At 41.5% G+C, this 27,430-nt stretch overlaps 1 protein-coding gene across 14 annotated transcripts in view; it reads left to right on the forward strand.

Annotated features, from left to right (window-relative positions):
- KIAA0825 (KIAA0825 ortholog) overlaps nt 1–27,430 on the forward strand; it is a 426,905-nt gene that overhangs the window by 91,815 nt on the left and 307,660 nt on the right. The gene's annotated exons all lie outside the window — the stretch shown is intronic.

The following is a 27,430-nucleotide window of genomic DNA, read 5'->3' on the forward strand; positions in this document are numbered from 1 at the left end:
ATTTTTTTATGTTCATTTTAGTTATTTTTGTTTAATATCTTAATTATGCTACCTTGCTTTTTCTTTTAACCGATTTGTTTCATATAAAGACTGAGAAGCATGAAATGTTAAATTTATAGTTTGATGTTTTAATAATATTAATGTAATGAATTACTGAAGATAGCAGAATTGTGACCCTTACATCTATCAGTTAGGACAAGTTATCTTACAGATGCTGCATATGACAAAAAAGCTGAGGTACGGTTCCATGGAATAATATTGTCCTATTAGAATATTTAAAAATAATTATAACTTTAGGTATGGGACTACAAACTATTGCATCTGGATAGGAAAAAACTTCTAGGCTGTTCCCCAAAGTTACCTGGGAAACTTATTTGGGGAAGTTACTAGCTATACATCAGGCTTAATTATTTAATTATAAAATAGGTGACATTAAATCAGAGCAAAATTGGTCAAAAGGATTTGTTCGGCAGACTGATTTTTTTTCTACAAATATTTTTTGTCTTTTCCAATAAAATTCCAACACTTATAAAAATGGCCTAAGTTCAAGGTACTTTTAATTGGTCATTTCATATAGTTCAAAATAATTTTGACAGTAAAAAGGATGCTGTTGTTGGCATTTTATACTGTCTCTACTTCTGATAAATTTGGCAACATAATCCAAGTCTAACAGCTCATTAGGCTAGTGTGGTTAAAGTACACCAGTTTGTATAGTCAACTGGCATACATAGAAGTGATGTGACTAGTATTTTATATCTGGCCAGCTTATACATCTGAATGATGCAGTATCCATTTATAGCTGGGCCAGGTGTGGGCAGCCTTTGGCAGGAATACAAACCAGGGCTTGAACTCTTTTGAAGTGCTATACAGGCAGTCATCAATTTATGGCTGCTCAACTTGCAGCGCTCCGCATTTTACACCCCTGCTATTACTTATGGTGCTGATCCTCGCGCTTACGGCAGGCAACGGCTCAGGCACCAGGGCCGTCATGGGACACTTACCAAAGGTAAGCTCAGGCTGAGGCTCCTCCTCAAGGCCATGTGCTCCCAGAGGTGAGACAGGGACAGGGGCTGGGGGCTGGTGCTGGGAAACTGCTCCACTTCCCAGCCCCGATGCCATGTGCCTCCTCACTCCCAGAGGCATGGTGAGGCAGAGATGGGGGCTGGGGGCTGGCACAGGCTCCGCCAGCTCCAGGAAACTGCTCCATGCCCCTCACATCACCTCGGGGAGCAAGGAGGCACATGGAGCCAGTGGAGCCTGCAGAGCAATTCCCAGCCCCCGTCCCCGCCTTCTTATGCCTCTGGGAGCAAGGAGACACATGGCATTGGGGCTGGAAAGTGGAGCAGTTCCCCGGAGCTGGTGGAGCCTGCGCCAGCCCCTGTCCCTGTCCTTGCCTCACCTCACCTCGGGGAGGAGCTGCTGCCTGCCCTGCACGAGGACTGAGGAGCTTACCTTCAGTAAGTGTCCCACGCTGGCCCCAGTGCCTCCCTTAGTTACTGCATTGCACTTTAAAAAGCTTTCTACAGTGTATATCATCTATCAGTGTATATCATTTATAGTTGATTAAATAATTGATTTAAATATCTATAAAAAATTGGGTTACGTTCCTGACCAAGGGCCCTTGGTCAGGAATGTTATCCCCTATTATAACATTGTTTCTATGGGAAAATCAGAATCGACTTGCATAGTTTCAACTTACAGCGCCTTTTCCAGGAAGGTAACCTGCTGTAAGTGCAAGGACTGCCTGTAGTCAGATACCTGAACCACTCTATCACTATATTCCTCCCCAGATGGAGGAGTAGAGGTTAAAAAGGAAATGGAGGAGTAATAAGTAGATGGAAGGGTAAAGGTTAATAACTAAATAGCAACTTTTATAATGTAATTGTATGCTTGTATACAGCGTCTTTTCCAATATGCATTTTTGAGTGGTAACATATACAGTAATTATTAATTGTTTACAGTAACATTCCCAGCACTCCAGGCATTTTCAAGACAGACAAGGCATTAAGAGTCATATCCTTAAATGACCTTGAAGGCACTTCTGCTAAAACATTGGAATGCCTACAATTTTAGCACTTGCCCCAGGAGTCTGTCTCCTAATTAACAGGATTAGGCACATATGCTTCCTACATTGAATAAGGAGACCTTGGTGCCTCTCAGGGCTGATCCAGGTGCCTACAGTTAGCCATAGGAATGTCAGATATAGGGTATCTTCGCTGGGCCACAGTTATGTTCCCTCTTTCTTGGTTTCTTCCTCCGTCCATGAATCTTGCTCTCTTGTCTTGTCTTCTCAGTGGCCAAACTTCAACAGGAAGGATGAAGAGTATTCTCTAGCCACTATTCTATAGGGCATGCTTTTGCAAAATAGGATATTCTTTCCATGTTCAGGAGGGCTTAAACCCAGGTCTCTTGTTTGTTCAACCACAGATTGATTTGAATCACGAAATAATTTAGGTTGGAATGCAGTCCTGAAGTGTCCAGCCTGGATTGCTTGTGAGCATATAGAGCAGGCCAAGTCTAGATGTCTAGGTAAACTTTCAGACCAAAAATGGGGATGCTTTAGGAATCTGTATGGTCTGGAAGGCTGTAAATAGATATCACGATCATCCCGGGAGAAAGCGTTTGTCCCAAGAACCTACAATTTCACTGTCCTGTTTCAAGCCCTTCCAAAGTATGTGGGATAAAATATATTAACACTGTTTCCCAGGACATGGCTGTATGTGTTTGCTGGATACCTAATGGTGGAGGAGTGATGTGGCTTGGAAAGATGCTCTGTGTAAATGACAGCGCTGTGCCCGTTTTGATCCAAGTCAAACTGGTTCCATCAGGTTTGTATCCTGTAACACTCAGAATATGGACAAATATCCATTTGGAGCCATTTCAAAAGTGGAAGGGATGGAGGGGATTCTTGCTCCAAAACACACAGCAGCTATTATGTTCTTGCATCAGACAGGAATGATAAAAAATATAGCAAAAACAACTCCAACTTTAACACTTGTTCATGTTTCCCTTTTGAGATGATTCCCTTTTGAAACTGCTTCAAATAGATATTTGTCCATACCCTGAGTAGATTCATTTAGGATTAGCTCTTTGTGATTTGGTTGAGTCATGTTGGATGCCTCAGAGGTTAATTGGGGTTTGGCTTGTGGTCTTAGGATAGAAATATTTTCAACTTTGAGAAGAATAATACATACATAGAATGGTCAGGTGGTGGTTGCCAGGCCTCAACAAAATAAGTTTTATAATTGTGTAGCCTTATAAAACAATTTATGTAACAGCACGTCAACTAGAATTCCACAGGCAGAAAGAAGTTCCTCTTCAAGAAGAATGGAAATATGGAGAGGCCTTGTGGTTGAGCTCTGGAAGAGTGGATAATGCATAGGAAGAGGTAGCGAAGAAGCACACACATAATCATGTAATAGAAATGGATAAACGGAAGGACAAGGTTGATTATCGTGACTGGAGCAAAAGGTGTAATGGGGAAACAAGAAAAGAACTAATAAGTAGTTACTGGTGGTGCATTGTTGAGTTGTTAAAAGATGTGATAAGAGGCATGACTTTGAGACACCTGGCAGTGAAAGGATGAGCTTTTAAAGAGAGTAAGGAGAGTTAATCCATGACTCTTAAAATATATCATAAAGGCAGGCAAGTTTATCGATGTCCGTTTAAAAGATGGGAAACTGAGGCACTGAGATTAAAATATGTTAAATCAGGGGTGCTCAACCCTGAGCTCACGGGCCAGTCTGGTCCACAGAGCCATGTAGTCTGGATTGTGTGTCTTCCCATAGGTCCAGAAATTTGACATTGAGGGAGCGGTGACAATTAACACTGCCACCACTTCCCCACTGCCAAATCTCTAAGCTCCATGTGACTAGATCAGCCCCAGCAGGGTCTGTTCCCATGCAGTGGCATCAGGCCTCAGCTGGACCATTCCAACAGAGCTGCATCAGGCCCTGGTCCTGTGCATCTGGATCAGCTCCATCTGGGCCATTTCTGCACAGCTACATTAGGCCCTGGCTGGGCCAGCACCACATGCCATATCAGGCCCATGGACTGACCCGGCACTGCTCATCCAGTTTGCAGGCTGTAAAGGTTAGGCATCACTGTATTAAATCATACCTATCTCTAAAACAGTGATTTGCAACCAGGGTGCCACAAAATCCCTTTAAGGGCATTATGGGGTGCTGTGCAATATAACACTGTTAAGTATGCGAACACCTGCACAATTCACTAAAAAATCCCAGAGATTTCAAATAGAAATCCATAATGTCAAAGACCTTCTTCCCTGCTGTGACCTTTCTGAGTTATTTTGAAACAGAAAAATTGCTCTATTATTTTTCCATAGTCCAGAAATAAGGCAAAGCCAAGAACTGACATTTTCTGAGGGGTGCTCTGAGTATAACAAGGGGTGCCACAAATCTAAAAAGATTGAGAACCACTGTTCTAAAATGCATATTCTATTTTTGTATGATATGATGAGAGAAATATCCCTTCAGTTCCACTTAGGTGTTCTGTTTGCTGTACTCATTTTTTTTTTGTATCATGCCAGTATATTAGTCAGAATCAATTTTGGTTACCGTAGTCTATTGTGAATTCAAAAGAATGCAGGTTGATAACAATATACATGCAGAAAATCTTGGGATTCGGTCTTGTAGCTGTTAAAACATTAACTTTTTTAGCAGGGTCAATTGCTTTTAAAATCTCTATTTTATAAAATCCCACAGCAGTTTTATTTTGGAAAAGATGCTAAAGGTCATATTTTCAGCTGCAGCATTTAATTTTTGCACCTGCAAAATGTATGTGGAAGTGTTTGTGCCCACAGAAATATACACACAGCTGTTTGTTTATATACACTAAAGTTTTATTTAAGCTTTCTTGTAGCTGTAACATTAGACTGTGTAGTTAAGGGTGACTTTAGTTAGTAGTTTTCAGCATTTCTGAATGGTTAAATGGGGAATTTGTATAAGAAAATGTAAGTTATTCAGTGGATGATGCCATAAGAACTGAGAGTGGAGCTGATCTATTACCAAGGGATAGAAACTTTTATGGTGACTCAATATTCACATCACTTTTGGAAGCTTCTAAATGTAGTGCTTGTCATGAACTCACCCCAAAAGAAGAAATATTTGGGGGGATTCATAGAATATCATGCATGTTTTCGTGAATTCAGTCTACTGAGATACAGTGTGACTTCTGTGAGTAGCTAATACCAAACTGTTTAGATTCACTAACAGATGTAGTATTTGGTATGTATGGGCGCATCTATACGTTCATTAATGTGCTTTAGGTAAGACACATTAAATCTAGTACCTCCACTGTGAGATACTACAAAAATGTGCGTTAGCCTATTTTAATGTTCATTAGCAAAAGAGCATGGGTTTTTTGTGATGCTTTAATGTACATTAAAGGCTAATGTGCGTTAAAATGCATGCCTAGATCCACCCTATGAATAGGTAATTTTAAGTTGTGTTTAACCTTATTCCTGTATTTGTATGAAATACAATATTTTTTTAAAATATATTTTAACATTTTGGCCATAATTTGGGTAATAGTTTAATGAGTAACTTAAGTGTTCCTCTCCTTTTTAAACATCTGAGGAGTAATCACTGAGAACTTGCATCTGAAATGACTTTCCAAGGGGACTAGTCAAAAGGGTGTGTAGTGAGCCCCCAGGACTATCAACAAAGAGACAGTTATGGTCGGTGCATCACAGGAGGGAGGGCTGATGTCCAGAGTAGTAAGGCTGATGCCTGCAAACAAATTATTCTCAAACGTGAGATATATCATTTTTTGATAAAATAAGTGAGAGACCAAAACTCTTTTTCTGACAGGATTAATCTTTGTTTGAAAGGCTGTGAATATCCTTGGATCAAGATGGATGCCAGTTTTGATAAATAGATATACATATGGGGTCACATGCATACTATATGCTTCCAAAAATCCAATAGGGAAATGAAAATGACCAGATAAGGGCAGGTATTTAAGAGTTGCCATGCCAGTAGGCCTTCATCTAAAGATTCCTAGGCTTTGAGGACTTTAGTTCCCCAATGGTAAGAGTGATGGTCTCACAGAGACTTTGTCTTTGGTCAGAAATGGAAGCTGAATTTTAAGGGGAAAGATCAAATCACAGTTCTCATAGTTTCTTCCCTTTTGTTGGTTTGGTCTCTTATCTCTGTATGTATGCCACTGATTACTGGTTACTGATTCAGTGATTCCTCTTGCTTTATAATGAACCTTTTTGCTAATTCTTATAACTTATTTTTGGTGGTAGGTGTGATTTCAGGGCATTAGACCATACAGATGGGGAGAGGACCTGTAATTTCATTGCACAAGTCAGAAAAAGTTTGTGATTCTTAAGCTGGCAAAATCTCCTCTGCTATGAGCTGTTAAAGCCTAAGCAAGACAAGTGAAGCTGTTGCATCTTGGGCTAAGGAATTGGAGTTTTGCACATAACTTGTTCTTAGTGGTCAAGCAGCAGATGAGAGAGGTGATTGGGGCTGAAGGACACCATGGAAGGTGTGACTGAGTTTATCTCAAAGGTAAAAGCGCACCCCAGAGTGTTCTGTAGTGCTTGTTATAGAAGGTGTGCTTAAGTAAACTCCATTTATGTATTTTTATTTCAGTATTGCTAAGGCCAAAACCAGACATTAATTTCTATTGGTGAAATCTAGAAATTCTTCCAGGAGTGGGAGTGTACTGCAGCCTGAAACTGCTCGTTGTCCCTGCCTTTCCCAGATCAGTGTGCTCTGCTCTACTCCTCCCTGTCCCTGAACAAAGTGGAGCAGCAGGGAAAGACTTCCCATGCCTTCCTCAGACTCATGTCTGGTGAATGGGCAGGGAACAGCCTCCTCCACTCCATGCCCAGTTTTCAGGAGTGGAGTGGAGGGAGAACTGGGCAAAGCCCAGTTTGGGGAAAGGCAGGGAGCAGCAGCAGCAGCTGTCCCCTTTCTCTTGGACTGGTCTAGGAGGGGAGGGGAGAAATTGGGCAAAGCCTCCCGCTTCTTCCCCACAACAAGGACCCCATTCTGGGGAGAAGTGAGCAGCTGCTCCTTGCTCTGCTCTTAGACTCAGAGCAGAAGGAACTGCAGGGAAAACCCTGTGCCTGCTTTCACTCCAGTGTGACGAGCAGGCAGGGAGTATAGCTGCTCCTAGCTCCCAGCCATGAGGCACTGGGAGCCAAGCAGACAGAACCCTGCAGCAAACCCGTTCCACACACCTGGGACTTTATCATAGCATACCTGGGACTCCGGTGTGAGGACTGGGTGGGTGCTTTTCCCCACTGCCCCAGAGATATCCTCCCCGATTCTGGTTCCCAGTCCACTGGCTTTTAAATAATCAACCCCACCATGCAGCTGGGCAGTGTGGGTGGGAAGGGTAAGTGGGTCAGGTTGGCAAAGCTCCCCATCTCTTCCTGAAACCAAGGGCTGCAGGGAGGCAGATGGTTGCCCCTCCCTTCCCCTGCTGCATCAGTCTGGGAGGGAAAGGAAGAGGAGGGGAGCAGTGGGGCAAAGTGACTCCTGGTATGAAAAGCAGGCAGGGGGCTTCCACAACTACTGTCTGCTTGGCTTCTGGTGTTTTAGAGCCCAGCGGACAGAGCGGCACAGCAACGCCTTCTGTCTGCTACTTGCTGGCGTCCCTGGAGTGTAAGGAGCTGGCAGGAACCTGCTCCTCCCTATCACTCCTAATCTACAGGAAGAGCAAAAGAAGCTCCCTCTCATGCCTTCTCCAGACTGGCAAGGCCCTGAGTTCAGGGAGGCAGAGGCCCCTTCCTGCAAAATCACTCTTGGTCACCTGTGGGAGTTAAGCTAGGAGAAAGTTTACAAACATCCATTTTCCCAAGAGAAACTCTTTTAGGACTGACTTATCCCTGGTTAGAAATGGTGGATCCTAGAACTGCCATTTTTGGTCCAGGAGAAAGATCATAAACATTAGTACACTTTTGATTTCTACTGGGAGAACAGTGATCCTAGTCGAAACTGAACTTCTGTATGGCCTAAGTACTGTATGTGTTGACTCCTCCAGAAATATGTATGAGCCTACACACTTCAGCCCCCCTCTACACAAAAGTTGTATGGACATGTCATTAATCATTAAGATCATTTAAACATCATAAAATGTGCAGCATGTGCGCATATGCTTATTCCTATAAGCCAGGGGTGTCAAACATATGTCTTGTGGGCTGGATCTGGCCTGTGGAGCCACTCTATCTGGACTGTTGACTTGAAAGCCACAGGAAGTTGTGCATGGTCTGCTACAGAAACTGCAGCATTTCATTCTGCTGGTCCTGGCCATCATTAGCAAGCTCGATTTGCCACCATTGCCCTCAAGTCCCTTCCCCAGACCCACTACCACCAGCAGTGGATCCTCACTCCAGACCCTCCACCACCACCACCACTGGACCCTTGCTGCTGTCAGGTCCACTGCTGCTGCCGTTGTGATGGCAACAACAGCCACCCCAGTGCCCCATCTGGATTTCACCTGCAGGAGCCCGCCAGTCCAGATCCAGCCTGGGGCCCCGGGTGAGTTTGACAACCCTGCTGTAAGCCATCGTGTTTACATTTTCACTCCATAGATTGTATAATTCTCTGTATTAGCTGAAAAACTTTCTGGCAGTAGATAAACATCAAGATTTAGATTCAAGTGTGAATCATTTGCACTGTAAACTAGTGCATGAATAGTATTAATCTAGAATAAGATTGCCACCTTCTGATTTAGTTCAGTGCATTCTGGACTTGAATTAATATCAGTTAGGAAAACATGCTCTTACTCCAAAATAACAGCATTCACTTAGGGGTTTTACTGCAGGAGTTCCTATCTAAATTTTGATTAGGGAACAGATACCACTGCCTTAACTACTGGCATTTGGAGTAAAATTCCCCATTTATATATATTGCAGGTATTGTAGAACTTTACCAGGTTGCCTTGACAATGACCTTCATTTTGATATGGAAAGACCACAGTCAGTAAGAATAGGTAATGGAGTAGGGAAAGAATTCACTTCTTTCTCAGCTGAGTGACAGTTCTGCCAATGTGTTTCCTGTGTTTTTGATGCAAGCTGCCACTGCCCTCTGGGACCCACCAAACCAGCACATTTCAAACCACCAAGATAATTTAATCTAGGACATTCAATTGGGACTTTTGTCCCAGAGGTGAAAAAATAGGTTTTTATTTACTAAGTGCACCCTGAGGGAAATGTGATTTTTGATAATAACTATTGTAATTGATCTTACTGTAGAAAAAAGGGAAAAAATAACAGAAAATAATGAAACCATGCTAGAGCTTTGCAAAATTTAATCTAGATGACCTACTTCTGTCTGGAAAATAGAGAGAAACTACAACAAGACTATAGACTACAAGACTACAACATTAAAATGTATAAATCTTTAAAAGTATTTCATTATATAACAATTGATGAATTTTGTTTTCATGCTTTATTGCACCCATTACTTGAACATACTATAAAGTATTAAAATGTACTTCTATCTAGTTATCTGTGTTACTGTGAATGTTTTGAGAGGGAAGCTGAGGAAACGCGAGTTGTAACGAAACCATTCTTTGGAGTTTGATTTCTGATTACCAGGGAGGAAGTTGCTTCTGTGTTATGGTTTCACTCCATTCCTGTGTAAAAGAGTGATTCTTACTGACTTCAGTGGTGCAGGACTGACCTTGCAGTTGTGTTTGGGCAGCATTAAAGTTTTTGGGATTTTTAGACAATGTTTGTATCACTTTACTTTGGCTTCCCTCCATGTCTTCAATATGTTAAAGCAACATTCAAAAGAAAGAAAAAACTTCTACTTTAAAAGTCAAGCTGCTTTTCAAAATCTCAGTCTGAAAGCAATCAACAATTAATTATGTTTAAATATAAATTGCTATGTGGTCAAATAATCTTCAATAAAAGTGAACTAACAAGAACATGCATAATAAATTCCAAGTATTCTTTGAATCTGGAAAAATGTGGTTCAACCTTCCAGCATTAAGTATATGCTTCTCCAAAAGTTGTGATAATGTTAAAATGTTTCACGAAATAGTAACCACTTATTATGTGTTTCCTAGTATGTTTGATATTTGTAAAACCAATACATGAAACTGCATTTAACTAAGAACACGTCTATTCTTTCTATTTTCTGGGTTTTTCCCCACTTGATTTTCAGTGTAATACTGCATTTACAATAGGTCTCCTCATATCTTTTTACTTTTTTATTTTTTTCTCCAATTCATTTTTAATCTAGTTTAGTGAGGCTTTATTGATACATTCTAGTTGTTTATCTCCTTTTCATGAAAAAATGGCTACTTCTATATATGATTTGATTTTACTTAAAGAAAATTGGAATCATAGAATTATACAAAACATTTTACCTAATAAAATAACATTTTTTCTTAAATTATACGTTTTCCTTAGTTTGATTACATATCTTTTTATTGTTTTTATTTAGTACCTCATGCATTAAGTTTTAGGTCTAAAAACTAACATATTTATAGCTGTTTTCCCTTGGTATACACCATTTTAACATAATAGAAGTTTTTATTTTCTTTCTTATTCATTTAGCAGCAGGCTGGGTAAAAGACCCTCAGAATCTAGAGATAGTCCAATATTTACCATAGTAATGTTTTGTTATGTTTACCATATTTACAAGACATATTTTAAATGATTATGTAGTGAATATCTTTTAAATTCTGGGATTCATTTTATTAAATGTGAGGCAATGACAGTATATGGGTCAAAATCGGTAGTCTGCAGCTTTTATTTAAATCTGGTTGCAGAGTGAAGTCATACAAAAAACTGTTAATTATATTTTTTACAGTGCGTTTCTAGTATCACAATCACTAAGTATTTCATTCACATGCTTTAACATCCAGATATTGCACATTTTTCCAAATATGCCAACCAGCTCCTCACCTTTTCCAAGAAATTTTGCACTTGCAGTATACAACTGACCACAGCCACATGTTTATTTTTGTTAAATCAGATTCAAACCTGATTCAAACTCTTGATCTAGACTAACTGTAATATATTCTCTTTAGACATGCGTGCACTTTGAAAGATCTCATAGTGTTTTTGGAATATGAACCTTGACATTGGAATGAAAGTTTTGCATCTGAGAGTGACTGATAGGCCATGTGGTTTAAAGAAATTTAGAAGTGCCTACATTGTGGTTGAGATTAGGAGGAATAGCAGAGACTGAAGGAGTTGGGACTGGGATTAGGTGAAGACTACGGCCTCAGGGGAATTGTAAAGGGGAGAGCCATCAGCATGAGGGGAGCTACCTTTCTACATATAAATGCCTGTGTAATCTAAAGACTCCTCATGATGCTGATATTTGATGCAATAGAGGAAGTGAAGCAGTGGTGCCATGGAGATTTAAATAAATTTGACCTTTGGTGTGTATAGTCACCTCTTTCCCTTCATAAAAGATATGCATATCCAGTTTGTTTCCCTTCACATTCTGTGAAGGAATAGGACACTTTAATCTCCTTTTCCTTCTGGTGCCCTATAGCCCTATTGAAACCCTAATGTGACCTTACCACTTTACTCGTTTCCTTGTAATTCCCAGTGTGTCCTTACTTTAGTAGTAAGTATCCTTTATCCTTCTATGCTCACCATACCACCCCTGCCTTACGTGCTGAGTTCGGTGCAACATGGTGAGCTAATCTGCATGTGATGAATTCTTGCCCCATGACAGATAGCAAAAATGTAGTACCTATAAGGAGAAGGAAAAAAGTGATTTGTACAACAACAGGCCCATTAGTCTGACCTGAATAATATGCAAGGTTGTAGAAACAATTTAAATGAAGAACAATTAAAAGACAGGGCGATAAACAGAAAGTGGGTTAAAAATGCAATATGGCATTTCATGCCAAGCAAATTGATACCTTCCCTTGAAAAGATAAATTTTTCTAGATGGAGGAAATACAGTAGGTCTAACGTATTTAGCTCTCTAGTTAAGTATTTGATATAGTGCTGCATGGCTAACTACTAGTTAAGATGTAGAAGATGTAACTGCAAGGTGAATAAAAGCCTAGCTAAAGGTAAGACTACAATGGTTTATGATGAATTGAGATCAAATCAAACTACAGAGAGGTTACTATTGGAGTTCCTCTAGGATATGCTTGGGGAAGCAAATTAATATTTTCATTAATAACTTTGCTATAAAAAGCAGGAACATACTAATGAATTTGATGATGAAACAAACTTGGGAGACATCCATACAGAAGAGGTTTGAAATATCACATAGGAAAAACTGAATGACCTCAAGAACTAGAGTAATAGCTGGGGACCTATTTAATTTGTGATTTTGCAGATATGGCAGAAAACAGGTATTGTCCATGAAATTGGGCATTGTCTGCAAAATCTACAAAATAAAAAAAACATACTTAGTAAAAATAAAATGCTCACTTCCCAACGGGAGACAGTAGTCTTCATGGCTGCTGTGGCCTGGCTTCACAATCTGCCAAGTGAGTACTGGGAGCTGCCAGTGTGAAGGGGAGCAGCCAAGGTGGCAGCTGTCCTCCTTTCCCATTGCTGATTGGCTGAGAGGGCTGCTCATTGTGTGGCCTTGTCCCTTTCTGCCCATCAAAGGTGAGGGGCGGGACTACATGATAGATAGCCCTCTTGGGGAATTGGTGGTGAGCGGTGGGGCCACCATGGCCCCTTGGACAATCAATAGATGACTTGGAGGAAGAGCAAGCAGGAGGGGGCAACAGGAGACATGTTTTCATACTTCCTGAGAAATCAGGGCAATGGACTAGTTACCTTAAGTGCGTGTACATGAATGCACGGAGCCTTGGAAGCAGGCAGGAAGAACTGAAAATCCACGTACAGTCACAGAACTATGACATGATTGGAGGAGGAGTTATGCTGTGTGTAAAAGAGCCATATGATTGCTCAGAGCTCCAGTATGAATCTGGAGATAGGCCTGTTGAAAGTCTCTGGGTTAGGGTCAGAGGGGAAAGCAACAAGGGTGGTGTGGTGGGGGTGTGCTATAGACCACCAGACCAGGAGGTAGTGGTGGATGAGGCTCTTTTCAAACAGCTGGCAGAAGTTTCCTAATCACAAGCCCTGGTTCTCATGGGGGCTTCAATCACCCTGACATCTGTTGGGAGGGAAATACAGCAGCTTTCAGGCAATCCAGGAAGCTATTGGAGAGTGTTGGGGACAACTTCCTGGTGCAAGTACTGGAGCAGCCAACTAAGGGCCATGCTCTTCTTGACCTGCTTCTCACAAACAGGTAAGAATTGGTGTGGAATGTAGTAGTGAATGGCAACTTGGGTAGCAGTGACCACGAGGTGACCGAGTTCAAGAACCCAAGGAAAGAAAGGAAGGAAAGCAGCACAGTAAGGACCCTAGACTTCAGAAAAGCAGACTCCAACTCGCTCGGGGAACTCGTGGGCAGGATCCGTTGGGAAGCCAGTCTGAGGGGGACAGGAGACCTGGTTATAAAGGCAGTCCTCAGACTTATGATGCAATTGGCTCCTGAAAACCATGTCTGAAGTCAAAAGGTCATAACTTGGAACCAATTTTCCCATAGAAACAATGTTATAAATGGGGGATTGGTTCCCTTATGATGCTGGATACAGCTGCGTCACAAGTCTGTTGTGGGGGAAGGGAAGGGGTGGGGGGACAGATCAAGGACGCCCACAGTAATGGAGGGGCTAGGGCAAGTTGCTCGTCTGGTGGCTCCTGCTGCTTATCTGGGAAGGCATGGGGGGGGGGGGGCTTGTGCCCATGGATCTGTGTAGGACAGTGTGGGAAGAGCTGTCCCAGGCTGCGTTGGGAGAAAGGGCTATGCCCTCCCGCCACTGAGGGGTGGAGGGGCCATAGCCCCCCCATAGGCCCTGCCACCCACCTGGAGCACAGCCCCGGCCCCACCCCAATTCAGGGGCACATGCCCCACCCAATCTGGGGGCACATGCCCCCCCATGCCCTGCCGGTACTTGCCCAGCTGGGGTCGGGCGAATGCGGGACAGAGCCACAGCTCCTTGGGTGGGGGGGAGGGAGGGGAGGCAGCTCCAGTAGCTGCGCGCTGCTCATCCAGAGGCTGTGTAGAGGCCCTGTCCTGTGCCTGCCCTGCTCTGGCTGGATGAGTGGCGGGACAGCATAGCTCCTTCTCCAGAGCAGCCTAGTGCAGCCCCAGCCCCTCCACCCTGTGTAGATCCAGGGGCACCCATTCCCTTCCCCCTCCTCTTTCACCACAACAGACTTACCAGCTGGACGCAGCTGTATCCAGCATCATAAAGTCAAAATCCATGTCAAAGTCAAAATTGGGTGTCAATTTATAAATGTCTTCAGTGGCATTCGTTGTAACTCAAAGTCATAAGTTGAGCACTACCTCTACTTTAAAGAAGCTTTACTGAGAGTGCAGGAACAAACCATCCCAATGTGCAGGAAGATTAGCAAGTATGGCTTGGCTTGCATTGGCTTATCAGGGAAATTTTCAGTAAACTTAATCACGAAAAGGAAGTTTATAAGTAGGGCTCTGCGAAACAGCAGCGTTCCATTTTGACCAGTGTTTCAACAGAACAACGTTTGATTTAGAATTTTGTTTCAATTCAAAAGAGCTGTTCCATTTTGTTCCATTGAAACAAGGTCAAAATGGCGAAACTGTTTCAACGTTTTGCCCATAGGATATAATGGGGAATGACAAAACAGCCTATAACTTTGTAATTTCTGGCTTGATTTGGATGAAACTTGCAGAAATGGTAGCCCCTTCTGAGGGCATGAAGACTGCCAAGTTTCAAGGAGCTAGGTTAAAGGTTTTGGGGGAAACTGCACCCCAAATTTTTTAAAGCAAACCTCATGTCACGTGTGTGTTAAGCCACAGCAGGGTCAAAACTGCAGGTGTGCTAACCCCTGTGGAGGCCACAAAGCCTGTTTCAAGGAGATAGGTGCAGGGGTTTGGGGAAACTGTACCTCAAGCTGCGGACAAGCAAAACTCGTGACAGGGGTGACACTGTATGTGTTAAGGTGCTGCAGGCCTGCTAGCTCCTGCTGAGGCCACAAAGCCTGCCAGCTTTCAAGGAGATGGGTGCATGGACTTCTGGGTTCTGGGGACCTGCACCTCTAGATGCTGACAGGCAAAACTTGTGTCATGGGTGCTTGTGCAACTGTGTCTGTCTTGAGGCATGGAGGGGGGCAGGAACTACTGCAGGCCTGACTGCTAGGTCCTGCTGCGGTCACAAAGCCTGCCAGCTGTTAAGTTGATCGGTGCAGGGGGGTTCTGGGGCCCTGCACCCCTAGCTGCTGACAGGCAAAACTCATGACATGGGTGCTTGTGCAACTGACTGTCTTTGTCTTGGGGCAGAAGCAGTTTCTGGCTCTGTATTGATGCTTTCCTCTCCTTAGTCTGTGGTTTCGTAGATGTTAATCTTTGCTTATTGCTTGTTATCCTAGTTAGCTACTGTGTTAATCAATCATGATTCACTCAGGATTGAGCTCAATACACAGTAGTTAATGAGCAAGGATTAACAAAAACTTTGGGGTGCAGTTTCCTCAAACCCCTTGCACCTATCCCCTTGAAACTTGGCAGGCATCATGGCCCCAGAAGGGGCTACCATTCCTTCAATTTTCATCCACATCAGGCCAGAAATGACAAAGTTATAGGCTGTTTTGTCCTTCCCTATTATAGCTTATGGGCGAAACATTGAAACAGCGGGGAAACGTTTTGACTTGCCTCATTTCGTTTTGAGGCTGTTTTGACTATATCTGTTCCATTTCAATTGCTGTTTTGACCTCCAAACAGGTCAAAACAAAACTGGCGGCAAAATTTTGCACAGCCCTAATAAGAAGTGGGAACTTGAACTCACAACTAGGGAGGAGTATAAGAGCATTATTCAGGGGTCAAAAAAACCCACAGAAAAAGTGGAGCTGTGCAAGTCTAATTGGTTTGGTTACAGTGAAAAAAAAAAATCTGCCTGCCATCACATTCAGGAATGTCTGAGTCCTACCTTTCTTATTACCCTTCACATCCCTTGCTAGCAACTCCACTTGCCCTTTTGCAACTCCAATTGCCCTCCAATTGCACTTTGCCCTACAATTTGGATTAGTGTTTATTCTCCCATCTGTATCTGGGAATTTGGTTCCCCATAACAACAGAATTCCCAGTAGTATTTACCTCTCTAATAACAAACAGGGCTCTCTGTCCATACCTAAATTCAACTCTAAGGCCATGTCCACATGAGCGTGGACATTTCTTTCCCCAGGGACAAGAAGCAGTGGGACACCTTGTACTGCCACTAGTTGTCCCTGGGGAATGCCTGTGCCACATGCCCTTTGGCATGTGGTGGGTTACCCCAGGTGTAATAGGAGCTGCAGCAGCAGCAATCCTGCCACTTGGAGCCTGGCCAGCAGCCAGAGCATGGCTCTGGCCAGCCAGGCTTTGGTTTTGTACGGCACATGCTGCCCCTGCATGTGCTACTCCTCATTTTTTGGCAGGGGGAGGGGTTTGACCCCTGGGTATCCAGAGGTCACCCTCCCACACACACACACTGTTAACTTGCAGTGTGGAGAACAGCTGAATGTGTGGTATGTGGTGTTTTAGACATGTCTGCAGCACCACATACTGTATGGCTGAGCTCATCTGGACGCGGCCTGAGAGCCTGTAGCATACTTGCCTCAGTACCTGAATAAAACTTTTTTTAGCTTCCTTTCCCAGAGTAATTTTGACTCAAACTGTTTCAATTTCATTCAAGCTATCCTTTCCTATTTCTCTGCTATCTAACATATCAATATATAATACTATCCCACTGCCTTTACTTTTATTTCCTGAGAATGTATGCCTTTAAATACCTGTTTTCCGAATATCATGATTATATTTCCACCATATTTTGGCTGGAATGTATAATGCATTAAATGTATAAATATATATTGATGTGTGAAGTTCTCTACCTATATGCAGAAGATTCTAAAATTATAACAATACTGCTTCACGTGAATTTTCACTGATGTTGAAATCAATTTAATCTCTAAATTGAAAATTATGGCTTAATTGTTTCTGGGTTTGTGTGCGCTGTTTTAGACTGTTTATAATTGTTTTGTACCAAAAGTCATTTTAATTCATGATAAGAACCTTCTTGACAGGTGTTTCAAGGATATGTTAAATTGCCATGATGCCTACAGGTTATTGCCAAATGAAAATGGCTGGGCAAGTATTGAGCATAAAGGAGCATAAATAATGCTCCTTATACTCAAGTTAGCCTTGTCCATCTCCCTTGCCCACCCCTTCTGGTGCACCAAGCCCAGAAATGTGATGGCACAAGTACTCCAGGAACATCCCCTCATTGTTGCCCTCAAGACATCTGTCTCTTGTAGAATGCAAATTCCTGTGAAGCCAAAAAACTTAAAAAAAAAAAGTCTGTCTGTACATGGATTTATTCTGGAATAAATGTTAGGCTTTATATTTATAAAAAAAAATTAATCAACATTAACTTGCATGTTTAGACATCCCTAGGCATTTGTGCAATGGTTTATAAAATGGGTCTGTGTTTTTAGGTCTTACAGTGGTATGCAGAAGAAATTTTGATTATATTATAATTACTGGTTACCTGAAGAGCACCTAGTAGCAGAGATGCTTTAGGATGCTATGTCAAGGCAGGAGGGCTGAACAGTGGTTGGAGTGAATGGGGCATATGTGTTAATAGTCTTTGTATCTTTGGGGACCTTCAAGGCTGAAATGGTGCAGGACTGTCTGTGGATGTAGGGAAATGGATTCTCAGGGTGCATCTCCACAAGATGCTTTACTTCGTAATTGACTAATTAGTTCTGCAGGAAAGCATCACTGTCTACATGTGTGCCCCATTAGGCCAGAATAAAGTAATTAACTCCACTGTAGGATAGTACTGCCCAACACAAGTACTACCCTATGGTGGACTTATTTACTCCACTGCAACACACACTTAGGTGGTAACCAGGGCTGGCTGGTGCATGAGGGGAGCTGGGGCTGCTTGCCAGCTAGCCTTGCACAGTAGTACCCTCATGCCCCAGCCAGCCCCTCTGCAACACATTGAGCTGGGGGAACATCTCTGAGTTGGCAGGCTGAGCCCGCCCCCCTCCCCCCTCCCACACACACACTCTGCCAGCCAGGGCTGTACCACCCCAAACTCAATGTGCTGCATTCCTGGGTGCACATGTAAACTCTGCACCCAGGAGCAATTAAATCCAGGGCAAATTGCGCTGGAGTTTATTGCATCACATTAATATCACATGTAGATGCACCCTCAGTGTCTTAAACAGGCAGCTTTGAACAATCCTACCTATCCCAGTGAGGAAGGATGGGAAGGAAAGTCAGTTAAAGATCTTGGTATTTCTTCTCTCCTATGAGTGAATGAGAACATACAAAAAGCACTCATGGGGTAGGGACAGACATTCAGAAAGCCTGAGCCTGAATTGATTCAATCTTTACAGGTTAGTCTAACCTGGCTAGGCAGAATCAGTTTGTAACTGTACAGACATCCCAGAAATACAGGCACATGTTTGCAGTGGCTCAGGTTAGGCACTGGGGGGCACTAGAGCAGCCCTCCCTTTCACAGTGCTAAACTGAGGGGAGCGTGGCCAGGCCCTGGACTGATGCTCTGATTAGGAAGGGGTTCCCCCCCACCCTCCTTCTGACCAGCCCAGCAGGGAATTGATAACACAATGTTTATCACCCCTAACTCAGTGTTTATTACCTCATTAATAAAACAGCAGAGGGACATTACCATCTACCTGTTGATTCTTTGCCCCATCTCCCACAGCATGGACCACAGCCAGCCAGTGGTCTACTAGCTAATGCTGAGAGGTGTCTGTGTGAAGCAGAGGGGACAGGGGATCCCTGCTTAGCAGGGACTGGGGAGGGGAAGGGGAGAGCAGGGGGAAGCCAGGCACATGCCTGCAGTTTCTACCAAGCCAGGGGGCAGAGGGGAGAGGCCAGCCCTGCTGTGGAGCAAAGAACCCTGCCCAACCCAGAGAGCATGGCAAGGTGCTGGAGGAGTCTGGATTAATTTAAACCAGCAAGGGGTTTGGGACAGACATTGCATAAACCAGTTTTAGCCAAATTAGTTAAGTCTGATTACTACATTCAACCAGGTGCATCTCAAACCAGTTTCAGCCATTTTCAAACTGGTTTATGTGCACTGAACATCTGTTTTGTTACAGGCTTAAATCAGTTTCTGATCACTTCATCCAGTTTACGTGTAATGTCTGTCACATGTAGGTTGATTTAAAAAACCCAGAAAGCACTTTGTTTTAGTTTATAAATATTAGAAAATACACTTAATTTTTGTATTAGTGGGCCAATTAGCATTCAGTGTTTAACAGCTGATATTTGGTGTCTGTTTAATGAATGGGGCACCAAGTATGGCAGGATGTTGTAATAGCAACACAATAGATGTATAAAATATGATGCTGATTTATGCAGCTGTCTGCTCCTTCAGCAACCTATAGTATTTTGACAGCAGAAAACAAATCCTGTTAGGGAAAGCAAAATAGCAATTAATTGTCTTTACATTTAATCTAGGAAATGGTCTTTTTGTTGTATATTATTTATTTCTTATCCTTGCAAATAGTGTTTTTACCACACAATTATCTTAAATGAAAATAATGTGTAATACCGAGATGAATATAAAGCCATCTGTTTGAACATACAGAGTTGAAGTTTAAACAAAAAAAAGAAATATTCTCTTAAAGGCCACATGAACAAAATACCCTAGGACCACAAATGTGTTTCTAGTGGGAGTGTGACATTTTCTTAAAGATTACAAAAGCATTAAGCTTGTTACTTTTAAAGCTTATAGTAGGGGGTAAGATAACAGTAACTAAGTTACTGAAATGTCAATTGAACTGACAGAATTTCAAAGCTGGTAGCATGCCTGAATACCTTCCTGTTTTTTAGAACTGTTGCTTCAAATCACTTATTAAGCCCATAATGTGAAGAGTGACAGTGGAATCTCATTACTGACCCCTTGCCATATTGAAAAGATGCCTAATTCAGGTTCTTATCACAATTATATATGTTTTGTTTTATTTTTTTTAAATGGTAAGTTACATATAGCTAATTTTATTATCAGAATTATGTTTACTGTCTTCAAAATATGAAATAGTGATACAAGTTTTATTTTTGAATGGCATATGCTGTATTTTTATGCTCTGATGAAGCTATTAACTTCATGTTTGGCTTTGGAGCTCCTGAATGTGTTTGGATAGCATAGATGTTGAAATATAATTCCAATTTTGTTAGTTTTTTCTTTTGCTTCAAAATGTCTACAATTAGGAAACACTAACTAATTATCTTCCTTTTACTGCTTCCTCAGCACACCTGGGTGTGCTTCCTCAGGGTGAAAAGAACATTTAACTCTCCATGCCCCCTAATTATTGCATTCTCCTCCCAAGTATAAAAGATGAAAGTGATTTACTCTTCAGCCTGATTTCTCTTGAGTGGTCAGAGGTCAATGTGAGATGTATATACTCTGGTACTCTCTTTAATACAAAAAAAGTGTGTAACAAAGAAGTTGAGAAGGAATTAATAAATCAAGCTATAGATTCATAGATTCATAGATGTTAGGGTCGGAAGGGACCTCAATAGATCATCGAGTCTGACCCCCTGCATAAGCAGGAAAGAGTGCTGGGTCTAGATGACCCCAGCTAGATGCTCATCTAACCTCCTCTTGAAGACCCCCAGGGTAGGGGAGAGCACTACCTCCCTTGGGAGCCCGTTCCAGACCTTGGCCACTCGAACTGTGAAGAAGTTCTTCCTAATGTCCAATCTAAATCTGCTCTCTGCTAGCTTGTGGCCATTATTTATTTCTTGTAACCCCCAGGGGCGCCTTGGTGAACAAATACTCACCAATTCCCTTTTGTGCCCCTGTGATGAACTTATAGGCAGCCACAAGGTCGCCTCTCAACCTTCTCTTGTGGAGGCTGAAAAGATCCAGTTTCTCTAGTCTCTCCTCATAGGGCTTGGTCTGTAGGCCCTTAACCATACAAGTAGCCCTTCTCTGGACCCTCTCCAGGTTATCCGCATCCCTCTTGAATTGTGGCGCCCAGAATTGCACTCAGTACTCCAACTGTGGTCTGACCAGCGCCCAATAGAAGGGAAGTATCACCTCCTTGGACCTATTCGTCATGCATCTGCTGATGCATGATAAAGTGCCATTGGCTTTTTTGATGGCTTCATCACACTGCCGACTCATGTTCATCTTGGAGTCCACTGGGACTCCAAGATCCCTTTCCACTTCCGTGCCACCCAGCAGGTCATCCCCTAGGCTGTAGGTGTGCTGGACATTTTTCCTCCCTAGGTGCAGCACTTTGCATTTCTCCTTGTTGAACTGCATCCTGTTGTTTTCTGCCCACTTGTCCAACCTGTCCAGATCTGCTTGCAGCTGTTCCCTGCCCTCCGGCGTGTCCACTTCTCCCCATAGCTTTGTGTCATCTGTAAACTTGGACAGAGTACATTTCACTCCCTCGTCCAAGTCACTGATGAAGACATTAAAGAGTATTGGTCCAAGGACCGAACCCTGCGGGACCGCACTGCCCACACCCTTCCAGGTCGAAACCGACCCATCCACCACGACTCTCTGGGTGCGACCCTCCGGCCAATTCGCCACCCACCGGACTGTGTAGTCATCCAAGTCACAGCCTCTTAACTTGTTCACCAGTATGGGGTGGGATACCGTATCGAAGGCCTTCCTATCTTTTACTTTGGAATATGCAGTTGTATGGAGGAAACCATATAGAACTATGAAATATAAGAGATGGAAAACTTGGAAAACATCTCCGAAAGTGGCTCCTGGAGCATTATTTAAAAAAAAAAAATATTGTGCAACTCTTCAACAAATATGTCTACCGCCTCCTGAGCACATCTTAATTAGTTATTTCTTGCTGAGACATAATTAAGTTATAGGATATTTATATGCCCCTTTATTCCTGAGCATATATGCACATATCAAAATTATCCTTTAAAAATACTTACTGACTGAAAAAATATTGCTATCTTGGAAAAAAACACCCAACATCTATTTAAATTTTTGGGCCTTGACACATCAACAAAATGGATGTCATCTGCTCAGTGAGCATATGCTTCTATTTCTCACATTGACCTAAGTGTGAAAATTTGAAAATATGCTGTCTTCAATCAAGTGGCTTTAATATGAGTGCAATTTTTTTTTAAGTTATACATATTTTAAGTCCTTTTCTAATATTATCTTTAACTACAGTTTCTTTAACATCCCTGCAGGGTTGGACTGTCTAGTTCAAGGTGTAGCAACCAATATGTTGAGCTCTGGGAGTCTCTTTTAATCCTAGTGTTGTCTAAGGTGATCTCTAATCTCTTCAATGGGGACGTGTCTGAGATGTGAACTGCTGTAGAAATTCAGGAAAAGCTTTTTATTTTTAGATGTGTGCAGCCTTTTGGTCTTCCACTAGCTGAGAGCTGGGACCAGGTACAGAGGAAGGGATACTGACTAGGGGTTTACAGAAATAACTTTTAAGAGGCAAGGGTGATTTTGGGGGTGATAACTTTTATTGGACCAACTGCATAATTGGGATAAAGCTAGACAAGGTTCCAAATGCAAGGCATTCTGCAGGTGTTCAGTGAGAAATCAGGTGGAAGAGTAAATAAATCACTTTTATCTTTTATACTTAGGAAGAGAATACAATAATTATGCAAGAGGCAAGGATTTTTTGGGTGATATCTTCTATCGGACCAACCACAGCTGGGTTAAAGTTAGACAAGCTTCAGTGATCTGATTTACCCAAAGAACCTTGTTTCAGTTGATCTAATAAAAGATATCAGATTTACCCAAAGAACCTCATCTGCCTTTGTCTTTCGACCAACACAGCTACAACCAACACCCTTGAAGAATGCCTTGCATTTGAAAGCTTGTCTAACCTTGGCTCAACTATACAGTTGGTCCAGTAAAAGATATCATACAAAAAATATTTCTCATGTAAGTGATTGCTACAACATCATTATAACACTACTAGGAAAAGCTTGTGCATTTCTACCCCCACCTGAGGCAGTAGAATAGCTGAATAAGAGTTTCCAGAAATAGCTTGTATACTTTTCCAGTAGTGCTGAGATTCTAGAGTAGCCTGTGTGTGGAATACCACTGTCAATGTAGATACTCAGGAGCTAACTTATAGTATTCTCTAAGCCTACAAGATGTTCTTGACCAAATTGGTCTTTTCTGCTGCCAGTATCCTTGACATGAATTGCATCATTTCCATAACTTACTAGCCCCCTCTACATATACAGGTAAAAGTGCAATTGGATCTAATATATGACCCACAGAATCATGCCTCCTGCCATGCTACAGCCCTGTCAGTTGTGGGGCTTTCAGTTTCATGTGTGTAAGGTACAGCTGGGACCTAGAGTCTCATGTGGGCTGGGGGTTTCATGCACCCCTGAACCTTGGGGATCATAGCAGCCACAATCCCCAGGGCTCAGGGGTTTCACGCTGAGCGAGGTATACCTCTGCAGCTGAGAGCCCTGGCAGTGGATGGGGCTCCCAGCCACAGGGTAGACCGTACTACACATGCAAATTAAAGCTAAATAGCAATCAGCTATAAAGTTAGTATACATTTTCAAGGTCTACCTTCATAGCTGGTTGAAGCTTTTTACTGTGTGATAGGTACTTTGCATATGTAGTTGGTCTCAAGGTAATTGTGCAATTAACCATTTAATTGTGCAAGACCTGTAACATATAGAGGGGGCCTCTGTTTGTGACTGTTTAACCAAAGATAGAGCTAGGACTGGCAGCCTTGTTTTATGTGTTCCACTTCATTTAAAGCTTGTTAATATCTTGTAAATTATAGGCAGCTTCAAATAAAGTATTGTCTTTTGCCATAAAGGTTTCTGAGAAAGTCCAACATGTTCTGTAATGAAATAAGAGGCAGGATGGTTTGCTATTATATGAAGAGGTGTTAAAAGTATGCTCTCATTTCAGTGTTAAAGGCTTGCAAATTGTCTTAGGTGCACAAATCTACCACACATGCAATAAGAAAATATTTAATTTATATGTAAAACATTTTAAGGACTCTGTGGATTTTTTAGCAAATCATTTGCTCCAGAAATTCTTAAAATTCTATTCCTTCATTCCTGAATTTATTTCTAAGTTTATACATTCTTCACAAAAATACCCATAAGAAATTTTGTGGTGATTTTGCCTAAATAACATTTGGAACTAGCAAAAAGGAGGACACAGAAAAGCTATTTACCAGAATGAAGTTGATATTCCTCCTCTTGAGTTGAATTTCTGTTTTTTTAGAACAGAACCTGTCACTGCTTGCTTTTTTGCCCCTTGTAAATTCCAAGAGGTAAAAAAGCAAACTGTGTGACAGAATGACTTTCATCTATTATTTAGGAAACACATAATATCATATGTAGACAACACAAAGGAATGATGAACACCTAATTGAACCTTGATTTGCAGAAGGTTCTTTTACAGTTTCTTTTTAATATGGTATGCTTTGTATAATGAAGCAGCTTGTGTAATGCCTGAATCATTCTATTTATGACTGTTTAAGAGAGAATAGGGTATGGAGAAATTTCTAACGTTCACATTTTACGAGGAATGTAAAGCTTTTTAAGCAAGAGTACTAAATGCACTTGATTATGATTTTTAATTCAAATAAAGTTCACTTTTGTCACTAATTTCTGGAATGGTTTTCTACAAAGCTCTGAAAAACCCATCAATTTTAGAACCCATGAAAAAGCTTGACACACCTGAATTTATTTAATTTCTTTTCTTAGCAGAAGGCAAAGGAAAACCTCTGCTTTAGACTTTGACTTTTAAGAGGCATTTATTCCAGGGAGGGTGACAAATTGGGGCCAGTAGAGAGCATGTACAGGTTGGCCCGAAGATCTGGGCCTCATGGACAAGGCCTGGGCTCATGGCCTGCAAGGCCTGCCCATACACTCTAGACTAAAAAACAACACACAAAAAACCCACAACGAACAAAAGGACTATTTACATATTTACAGTTCTGCCAGCGGGGACACCCATGGAACCTCTGCTTTAGAGAATTCCACAAAGAACTGCCCTATTTCAAGATAGCTGCCATCTTCTGTGATTCTCAGTGGAAAGGAGGCAACAGAATTTCCCCAGTTATTATGTCCTTTTCCCAGTAGCTTGCTTTATTGTTTCCAATGTGACTCAGGCCTACAGGCCCCAAAGGGTGGTAGTAGCTCCCAAACAAGAGTGAGGCAAAGAGCAATCGTTTGAAAAGCAGGTGAATGGATGGAGTGGACATTGTGTCTAGGGACAACGTACTGGCTTAGTTCTATTGAGAACAATTAGAAATGAAAGCCTTTTGAAACAAGTACTTCATGAAATTCTCTGAATAAACAGTATTTCTTCAGTTGGTACTGCAGAGACTTTAAATTATGAAGAACAGAAAATGGCAACCATTAATGCTTAAAATGTCTGTAACTGTAGCTTACACTTAGATTTGGAAATATATAGGAATATACATAGCATTTGTAAGTGTATAGTTTAAAGAATCTGTCTTGTTTCATTGTTAAGATTCTTTGCAACAAAATAGTCTACCAGCTGCTAAATTTCTTAAAGGATTCATAGCTAATTAATTGTAAATCATAGACTGATTTATTAACTGACTTGTGATTTTTCTGAAAATTCATTGTATGTTCATAAACTGTTATAATTTGGGGGAGGATATACTATTTTTTCACATAGTGCACATATTGAGCTTCTGTTTCCAGTGTAAACTCAATTCGTTCTTACATATAAAGCTGTGTAAGGTGGCTCCAAATTAAACATTTTTTTTGCTAAAAAGTACAAACATAATGATTATTATAACGAGTGTTTACCAAATACTTTCAAGTTCACAGTATTTGACAAATGTTCTCTAATCTTTTAACAAGTAACATTGGTCAGGTGATTTGCTTAGGGTTATGACACACAAAATTTGTGTCAGAACCAAGGTGAGAACTCTTGGCTCCTAGTCTTGCATATCTAGATCTGGATGGTAATTTTCTCATTTGGTCTGTGACTGAAAATTTGTATGAAGATTTTATTTTGACAGACATCCACATTCAGTGTTAAAAAGAACTCTTTAAACATTTTATAGCTAACATCTAATGTAGAATCAGCCTTCATGAATGAAAAAAAATCTTATTTCACTTTATTGAGAAGACATTATGGAGTAGAGTTGATTAAAGTTTCATGTTTAGTGAATCTCTTTCAAGAGACTTATGTAGTCTTTACTGAGGTTGTTTAATACTTGGCAGTGACATCTCTCATTTGAAGATAGACACACTCTTGTGATTAAATATATGCAAATTTATACATGCTTTCCATGTTTATAGATAAGTTGAAATCCCTGGCTTCACTGGATTCCTGTAACTTATACACAATACAGATGTGTGGAATAAGCAATTATAAAAGTCACACTTAGGGTGATGAGTAATAAGCAAATGTATGCTTTCTTCACACCTCTGGCCATTTTTAAAAGCAACAACATAAGGACAAAAACCAAGCAGAGTGCAGACTGTAGAGAGGAGCTGGTGTATGTAGGCTTTTTGAGTGTGCTTTTTTATTAGATTTTGTTGGCAGCCCAAGGTTTCAGTGGAACGAAAGGGAACTGAAAAGCGGACAGGTGTTTAAAAAACCTTAAACACTCTGATAACAGTTTGCATCCATGTGGTTTCCTCTGCTGCACTGATAGTTCTTTATGGTTCTGTCAGTTTCAATCAGCAGAGAGTACATGTGATCAGTATATCTGATAAACTTGTCAATGCCTTTTTAAAGCAGGATTCCCCAACCTATTCTATTCAGCCTACCCCCTCACCATTTCAAGTATAATCTTGATAAGACAGAGATATGTCACAGGCAGCTGTGTATAGCCAGCTCAGACTACAACTAATTTGTGCAGGAAAAAATTAAATCAGGAGGTAAATTATTTCATGATTGCTCATTCCCAACAGAGTTGGGCATCATTCTGAAGAAAATATCAAATAATTGGTTTCAGGCCGTGTCAGACACATGCAATTCCCTTCACTAATGGCTATGTGAGGTAGCACTAGGCCTCAAGGGTCACCGAAGAACTGGAAATAGCTTAGTGCCAGGCACAGCAATAGAGAGACAGAGCACATAGGAAATGAAGTGGCAATAAATGCAATCTATAGGGGAAATGTGCTTCACTTGGAGTTTAATATATTGGCTTAGAATCTGGCAGTAAGCCATGCAACAATTGTTTACCTTTTTGTCAGCATCTGCATCTGTTCTGTTTTGTAAACGGCACTTAACTCTCAGTCGGTAAATGCTGGAATCAATAACAACTGTTAAGGGATTTCCTTTCTTTTTTTCATATTCTATAACAAATGCACACTACAAACAATGTTTGCCTTAGATTAACAAGGAACAGACATTAACAGGGTCAAAGGGATTTGGTTGGGAATATTTTATAGCTTCTTGGGTTTGCAGTAATTATATCTGTGTGATT

This window comes from Alligator mississippiensis, chromosome 3, assembly GCF_030867095.1.
Source record: "Alligator mississippiensis isolate rAllMis1 chromosome 3, rAllMis1, whole genome shotgun sequence".
In the NCBI taxonomy this organism is placed as follows: Eukaryota; Metazoa; Chordata; order Crocodylia; family Alligatoridae; genus Alligator; species Alligator mississippiensis.